Raw genomic sequence first — 8,857 nt, 5'->3', positions numbered from 1 at the left:
ACACACAACCTACAGATGCTTTCATTGCAGACCAGTTGAAGATGTCCTTGACATTGATCTTGCAGTACTCATCAATTGGTTTGCTCCAATTTTCCATAACTTCTGTGTAGTGTATTTGTGTATTCATATTTGGTGTGTTTAGCACAAGAAGATGGTGTAATTTATTTCCTATTGCACTGTTGTTAGATATAAATGTACCATTGTTGTAACCACGTATTTTTAAAGCAAAACAGGTTACAAGGTTTGATTTTTTTGACCAAGACCAGATCCAACCAATGCATGTCAATGTTGTAAACACCAACGATTCCCACTATCAAGGTTGAAGCTATCAGAATTAAATGTAATTTGAGTACAGTTAAAAAAATTGTTAATACAATTGCAAAAGTAATGACTTCTCATATATAATCAAAAGTGAAGTACATAAATTTTTCCTTGTATTGAAACTGCCCCAAAATGAAATATTCAAAATTGCTTGAATTTTGAATCCAAAAAACAGTGCCTAAATCAAGGATAACTTAATAGTTTCACAGCTTCTAAATATCAAGCATAATTACTTAAAATAACAAAATTTACCTAATAAAATACTTCATAACTTCCATCCTTATCCTCATCCTCATCATCAGTGCTATTAGCAACCCACCTTTCAACATCACTATCATCGCAATCACTTAAGTCAGACATCACTTGATCATTATCATCTCCCTAATTTATCCAATCCGTCCAGCCAGCAACACCGTTCCAAAATTTCTCCCCACCAACATCAGTTATTTTCTCCTTGGCTAACCTTCTTCTCTCTTTTAGAGCACGAACTTCCTCATCAGTGCTATCTAAATTTGAATTATCATCATAGAAGCTCCATATTTCACTATGTTCATTCTCTTCATTAACATTATTTCCTGCCTCATCATCATTTCCTGCCTCATCGTCAGCCTTTACAGCCACTAGGTCTTCAGTATGCTCCACATTGATTCCATCAAACTCTAATAATTTTTTTAGTTCTTTTTCTTCAAATTCTACACTTTTAGGATCCAAGAAATTAAAATTGAACCAGTTTGAATTGGGAACATAGTCAACACTCTCTTGGCTCTCCGCGGGCTTACTGTCACAATACACATACATAATCCTAATATTATCAATATGGCCACACATTGCCACTACATCAGAATCATACACAATAGGGGATAAAGCTACATTTATCTCAGAATAGGGCCTTTTGTAGAATATCTGACCTAGACTAAGTTCTCCAGTCTCATTAAGCATGCAACAAAGCTCTATTATGCTCACATGATCTACATCACGGTTATCAACATATCTTACTTGTCCATCCACATAAGCTTTATGATTTGTTTCAAAGTGCCCATTAATATGTAGTTTAATGATAAAATTATCAAGGGCACCTGCATAATCATTGCCATTTAATGTGACTTGCATGTAAACAAACCTATCTCATGCATACTAACATAATCCAACATAAAAATAGAACATAATTATAATTTTAGGTGAAGAAACATGGAATCAATTGGAAAAAATATTGTAAAATACAAACATATACCAAGAATATACACCTTTAACATCTAAACACAACCAACAATATTCATAATTGGACACTAAGTCACATGAATAATGAAGAACAACTCACGATTATAATCTGGACATTCATTCGGTAAATATTCAAGTTGATCTGCAAAATTTCTCAACAACCAAGGCAACCTTTTAAAATAAGATCAAGATCAGTTAAGTATGTTAATTTTAAGACATTGCAATGAGTAGTATGTGAGTGAGAGAAGAGATGACACCTATGTTAAGATACTAAATGAATTGGCAGGCAGTTGGGGCGTTAATGGCGCCTGATTTGCAACCGTTAAAACGACAAGAAAGCCCCTACCGTTAGCTCCGTTAATAGTAACCAAACAGATGTACACATCTTGCATTATGGAGAACCCTCAAACTACATGTACACACTTTACATTTCACTCTTTAAGATATTGTGATGCGAATAAAATTTAAATTTAAATAAAAGTTTCTATTATTTATCAGAAAATATGAGAATTTCTCAAAACATACTAAAACAATGCTAAAATTGCACGATACAATTTAAATTTATTCGTATTCTACGTCAGATTTGGTTCCTCCAATTTTTTTTTATGAATAGTGCTATGTAATTCAAAACTTATACCGAAATAGTTACAAAATAACTTAACATGATACGTATCGAAATTTAGTTCATAATCCGATATGAATGCATGCTGAGTTTAATATTATTATGAGTAAAATTATCATGTTTATAAAATATTTTGATACCTCTGGCAATTTTTTTTATCTCTTTCGCCTGTTTCTAATAAAGAACATTAATTTAATCAATCATTTAAAATAACAAACCTCTACAATATTCAACCTAAAATTGCACTTGAGACTTGGTACCATTTCTTCATTTGCATAAATGTAATTGACCGAGTAAGATGAAGTTTTCATATCGCGCTTCGTTGTATCTATTTTCGATGTTTTACTTTTTGAGACATATATATCTTTCGTGATAGCTATGTGCATGATACTACAAACGTGTGATCTGGATTACAAAAACATATGCTACTGTTAAAAAAGTTAATGACCGGTTCAAACAGGTTAAAGAAATTAGCGGCAAGGAAAGTCAGTCGGAAATACTCCCTCCGTCCCTCCCAAATATTTACATTTGGCTGGCGTGGAGTTTAAAAAAAATAATAAAGTAATGGAGAAAAATTGAAAAAATGAGTAAAGTAGTGCGACCGATTAATATTATATGTATAAGTGAGTATAGTGGAGGAAACTAGTGCATGTAGTTAATTTAAAAATTATAAAAACTTTAGTATTTTTGGAAAATTTTGAAATGTAAACAATTGAAACGACATCCCAAAAAGGAAAGTGTAAACAAATAAAAGGGACAGACGGTATTTAGCAAAAAAAAAAAAAAAAAAAAAAGGGACAGACGGAGTAAGTGCTTACCGAATATGAATCTTCAAAGGTTTTTTCCGCGTTATATCTGTCTACTAGTAAGCGAAACTAGATTCGATATATAGCACATGTACAAATCAATATAATATTTGTATGGCCCACCATAACCTCGATATACAGTAGTACACGGGCAGATACCGGCTATATTATAAATATTTTTTAAAAAATTATTTTAAAATAGTTTAATTTGAATATAGAATAATATAATATTTTTAATACATAATAATGAGAATAGAATAAAATTATAAATTTAAAAATTTAAAAAATAATATTACCCAAATTATAAATATTGATTATCAATTTTTTATTAAATATAAAAATTTTAAAATGAATATTTTTGTAAATAAAATTAATTTTGAATAAGCTAAAATTAGTAAAGGAAAGAGAATTAGTTAAGAATATAAAAATAAGGAAAAAGGGAATGATAAATGAGGAGAATAGAGAATTAGTGGAAGTAATAAATGAAAACATAAGGAGAAAGAGATATTTGAATGAAAGTAAATTAATGAGAAGATGACGTCATCAAAATTGATAACAACTTGATATATAAGATTTGATGATGTCAATTATTAAAGGAGATCTTCACACATAAATTATGATGATGTCAGCCTGTAATTTATTTTAATATAATGTAGATTAGAAGGATGTATTTGTAATTCAATAATATAATTTGGAAAATGTTAAATTCAGAGCTCATTTTTAACATGCTAGAGCAAATAAGATATGAAAAGATTAAACTGCCCTCCCTGAATGTATATCAATAATTCCTGAACATTTTAATGTGAGGGTAATATTGTCTTTTCACAGTATATTTGCTCTGAAAATTAAAAAAGAGCTCTGAATTTAACATTTACCTATAATTTTGGATCTTTATCTAAAATATAGTGCAGCTTAATTGTCTAAAATACGGTTTCCCCTCATTGCTAATCTCTACTTAAGAGTTAAATATACAGTTTTGATCTAAATAGTGACGTAGATATTTGCCCCGTACCAATGTATAAAATCATCACATATTATTGAAATTATGGGTAAATTGAATTAGAAAGAAGTGTGCATAATAACGTGACTCGTTCAAAAAGAAGCAATTAATTAATTGTGTATATAAAAATGTCACATTTGAAATTTTAAAACGCGTCACTTGTGGTCCCATACTGGACTCAGAATGCATGAAGTAAGCTGCGGGTTTCTAATCTCAACTTCAGGTTTTTTCTTACATCACATTTGGGGAATTTTGGATAAAATTATGAGCAATACAACAACATCCAAAAAAATAATTCTCATAGAAGACAGTAGTTATACTTGCTAAGACACCTAGCTAGTATTAACAACAAGGGTAACAAGCAAGAAAATATTTTTAAAATAACACGTGTTATCTTTTAATTCATGGGATATCGTATTAATACATGAGAGACCCATTTTATTTATGAGTAAATATTGAATAATACATTAACAATTCATTATTCAAAAACGGTTTTGAAAACTGTTTTTAAGACTCTAGCATTTCTCTAAAATTATACCCCTTTTTAGAACCCAAAAAAATTAAAAACTTTTCAATACAAAATTTAAATTGTTTGATATTTATATGTTAGAATTTCAAAAAGTTGTTTAAATAAGATTTTAAACGGTTTGTCTAATGTGTGCTCACATGCTAAGAAAGTGTGATAGATGAGTTATAAAAATTTGATTGGTGAGGATTTTTGTGCATGCAGGGGGTCATCATTATTAATAAGCTCTCTACCAATCAAATTTTTACAACTAATCCATCATACTTTCTTAGCATGTGCTCATTAGCACACACTAGAAAAATCAGATTTTAAAACCATGGCATTTAATGCTAGACAAATCTGAAAGTTAAACAACAGGGTTGTTACTAACATGATTGATAATACCGGATCATCCGGGGTCCTCTCCTTCTACCCAGATTTGGACAGAAATAAAGGTGACATGTGGTGTATCTGTAAGTTGGTCACCTGCAAAACAGAATCGGAGGGAGGTGGCGTTCTCGCGACACCTCCGGTGTGAGAATGAGAAAGGGTTTTGGAGGAGAAAGGGGTAAAATAGGAATTACACGGATATATTCGGTGTGTGTATATATGTGTATATATTAAAATTGAAGTAAACCCTAATATACCTTTTGTTTAGCCTATTATAGGCTTTTTCTTAGAATTTAGGGGTTGGTATCTTTGATCAGGGTCATAGGTGAGTCTTTGGACTGAAGGACGCGTGACGTCCGTGATGAGTTAGTGTTGAAAGGTTCTGGATCCGGAATACCTGGACGGTAGTGATATTGTCACGTGTCCTGAGTTCTTCCAGGATTATTGCTAAACAGATCGTGTGCTTTTTTTATTGGGCCCTGGGCTCTTATTATTGGGTCTGTGTTATTATGAGCTATCAATGATAATAGAACAAAGTTTTACAAAAGACCAAATGAAACCTGCACCATTTCGGGAGACCATATAATCGACAGTTAACACCATACATGCAACTTGAAGGATATCTGAGAGCATCTCCCACCGTATTATTAAAACTGTTAACTAAAATAATTTAAAATAAAGATTTTTCTAAAAATTTACTGGACCTGTAAGATTATTTATTCCGATGAAGTTTGTTATAATGATTGACTATATTTTAAAAATAGTATGTTATTATTATTCAGGTTGTTATAAATAGTATATGTATTATTTAAATATGATAACAGATTATGTAAAATTTAATTACAGATTGTCAGACGTTCGACAAATGTAGCCAACGCACTAAATTTTTAGCTAAGAGAATGCACCATTGGAGCGAATAATTTTTTACATAATATCTAAAATATATATATATATAATAATTTGACACATTTTAAGCTAAAAACTCCTCCCATTAGATATGTTCCAGGTACTTAGGCCCCTTTTGGTATTGCTGTTACAGACAGTTACGACAGTTTTTTGCTGAAAAATTATGAGAAATGTGTTTGGTAAATTATAAAAGCTGTTGTCTGGAACAACACTTTTGGTCTAAAAGCTACTTTAAGCAAAAACATGCGCCCCCATACTTTTAGAAAAAAGTGTTTTCAGTTTTTACAGGAAGTAACTATCAGTTTCACCGTCAAAACTTCTCAAAAATTTATTTTGATATATTATATCTTAAAATATACATAAATTAAAAAAAATATCAAACAGTCATGTAATTTTCATAACACACTTTTTCCACCAACACTTTTTCTCACAGTACAACAATTTTCAACAGCACTACGAGCCGGAGTTTCAATAACTAGTCATAAGCTAAGAAATACATGACACTTGGAAATCCAACTGTTGGGCCTCTAACTGGGCCTTTTCTATGACGCTGCTACTACACTTTATGCGAACCTCTAAAAACTCGAGCCCATAATATTACTAAATTTCTGAGCTTAGGACATCCTTTTAGCAGCCCCGGAAGCAAGAGTTAATAAATAAAAATTTTTAGTCCTCATTCTAATTTAAAAATAATTCAATAATAATTATTATATGACGTTCGCAATCAAAATTGATAGACATAAAAGAATTTGAAAAATAAAATAAAAAATTTTGTAAGCATGGATAATAATTATAATTATTTTGTAATTTCACACATTTCACAGAAAATAATAGAATAGAGAATAATCATAAATTGAAGTTGGAGAGAATAAAGTGGAATAAATTAATTTTGTTTTCCTTGTGACATTAGATGCTGTGGAGACTTAGAGCAAGTTTATTGGTACCTAGAACATTGTTCTGAGTTAAAATTTAAGGTATATTGAATAAATAAGAGCAACTCCAAGAGCATCTCTACTTAAATTCCTAACCTAAATTTTGATGAAAAATCATGAAAGTTAAATTCCAAAAACTCCTAACTTTTTTTCAAATTATTAGGAGTTCTTTTATGCTCCTCAATATTAGCGGTCTCTTTGCTCTCCTCTTTCTATCCTTTACTAATATAAATAACTTTCTTCCAACTTTTTTATTATATCACTTTTCTTTCTTTATTTATTTAAATAACATGAGTATATTAGCTAATTAAAAAATGTTAGGAAGTAATTTAATAGGCTAATTAGATTCATTGTTAAAGATGACAATTATGTGAAACTCTTAAATATTTAAGAGTTAATATTTTGATTTTATTTTTAAGAAGGGGCTAAGTTAAGTTTTGGAGATGCTCTAAGTGCTCCAATAACAGTTAGTGGACAAACAAAAGGTTGTTCAAAATTAGAATGTAAGAAATGTAGGACAAACAAATGCTCTAATAATATTCTAGTAGTGTCTTGTCTTAAAGCCTCATTTTAAATGCACCTATAATATGCCCTATCTCATTTTTTTAATAAAAAATTATTTTCCGTCCTTTCTATACATCACTATAAGAAAATACGATTAAACACAGCTGATTTAAATTCGACTTGGTTAAATTTGATCGCAGGCGGTCGAATCCTTTGGACACGGCTAAATTCGACCGGTCTCGGTCGAATTCAAACGATCGTATTTAAACGGTCATATTTTCGACCAATTTTAACCGAAAACAGTTGAAATTAAAACGGTCGAAATTAAATCAGTCGAATTTAGCCCCTAAATTCGACCAATTTTTTTTCTGGTCGAATTCATCTTGCTGTTTGTTGTGATCTTTACACTCTTTGTACTTCAAGAGCTTGCTCTGAAACCAATTGTTAATCCCTGACAATGCAACAAAAATTACAGAAGGGGGGTTGAATGTAATTCTAGTAACCTTTTTCGAATTACAAACTGTTCTAACTCAAACTATATATATATATATAAGTGTTTTGATTTGTAAGGTGCGGAATCATAAATTAAATGAATCAAAAACAAAAAGTAATAAAAACACAAGTCTTTAAAACTTTCTGGTGAATTTGAAAGTATCCACCAAATATATATATATATATATATATATATATATATATATATATATATATATATATATATATATATATATATATATATATATATCGAGTAAGAACTCTGTGAAGAACAAATTGTCTCACAGCTGCTTTACAAGTGAACAAACAAACTACAGAGAAATTCTTAACAGTTACAGCTTTATCTATTTCTCTTCTAAAAGTGTTTGCTTAGTTTGTTGTTTGTTTCACTAGCTACACTTGGTTTATATATCACCAAGTTTACATGGTAATAAAACAGGATAATAAAACAAAACTATCAAGTCAAACTCCATGCTACTTCACTACTCTATTCCAGCATATTTGAAAATCTTCTTAACTTGCATGGAAATGGTAATTTAGTTTTCTTCTTTCTTGTGTAAGTTTGTGGTGAACTTGTGTCCCTACCCCTTTTGTTCTGTGCTCCTGGTTGAGAGCTTGTTTCAAAAGTTACATCCTTTTGGGAGGATGAAACTAGAATTGAGCTTTTGTCCTTATTAACAACCACAGTTTGTTGAGAAACTGTGGTGTGGCTTGGTTTGGGTACACTCTGCTCACCATCCTTATCCTTAGAGCTTCTTTGATTTTCACCCTGTCCCTCACCTGTCTTTCCCACCTTCACACTCCCCTCTTTGTGTTTAGTGGATTTTACAACTGGCTTTTTTGAGAGATACTAGAGGGGGCTTTCTTTGTCTTTGGTTTTGAAACTTTGATTTTGGCAGCTTGGGTATGCATCTGTCTGGTCATTGATACAGATGCCATTGCTACACTCGAAGGCAAATAAATGTTTGAGGTTGGAAGAGTAAAGACAATAGAAATTACCTCACTTACCTGAGGTGCCTCCATTAATGGAAAGTAGAAGAGTGGCACCTATTTGTGATGATCTGCTCTATTAAGATCAGCAATAATTTTTCTTTTTTGAACCCAACAATTTAACTTGTTTGTTGGGTTCTCAATCACAATGTCCTCAGAGAGGTGGTTAGC

Source organism: Apium graveolens, chromosome 6 (genome assembly GCF_009905375.1).
Source record: "Apium graveolens cultivar Ventura chromosome 6, ASM990537v1, whole genome shotgun sequence".
NCBI lineage: Eukaryota > Viridiplantae > Streptophyta > Magnoliopsida > Apiales > Apiaceae > Apium > Apium graveolens.
The sequence above is the reverse complement of the archived record's forward strand: the minus strand, read 5'-3'. Positions refer to the sequence as shown.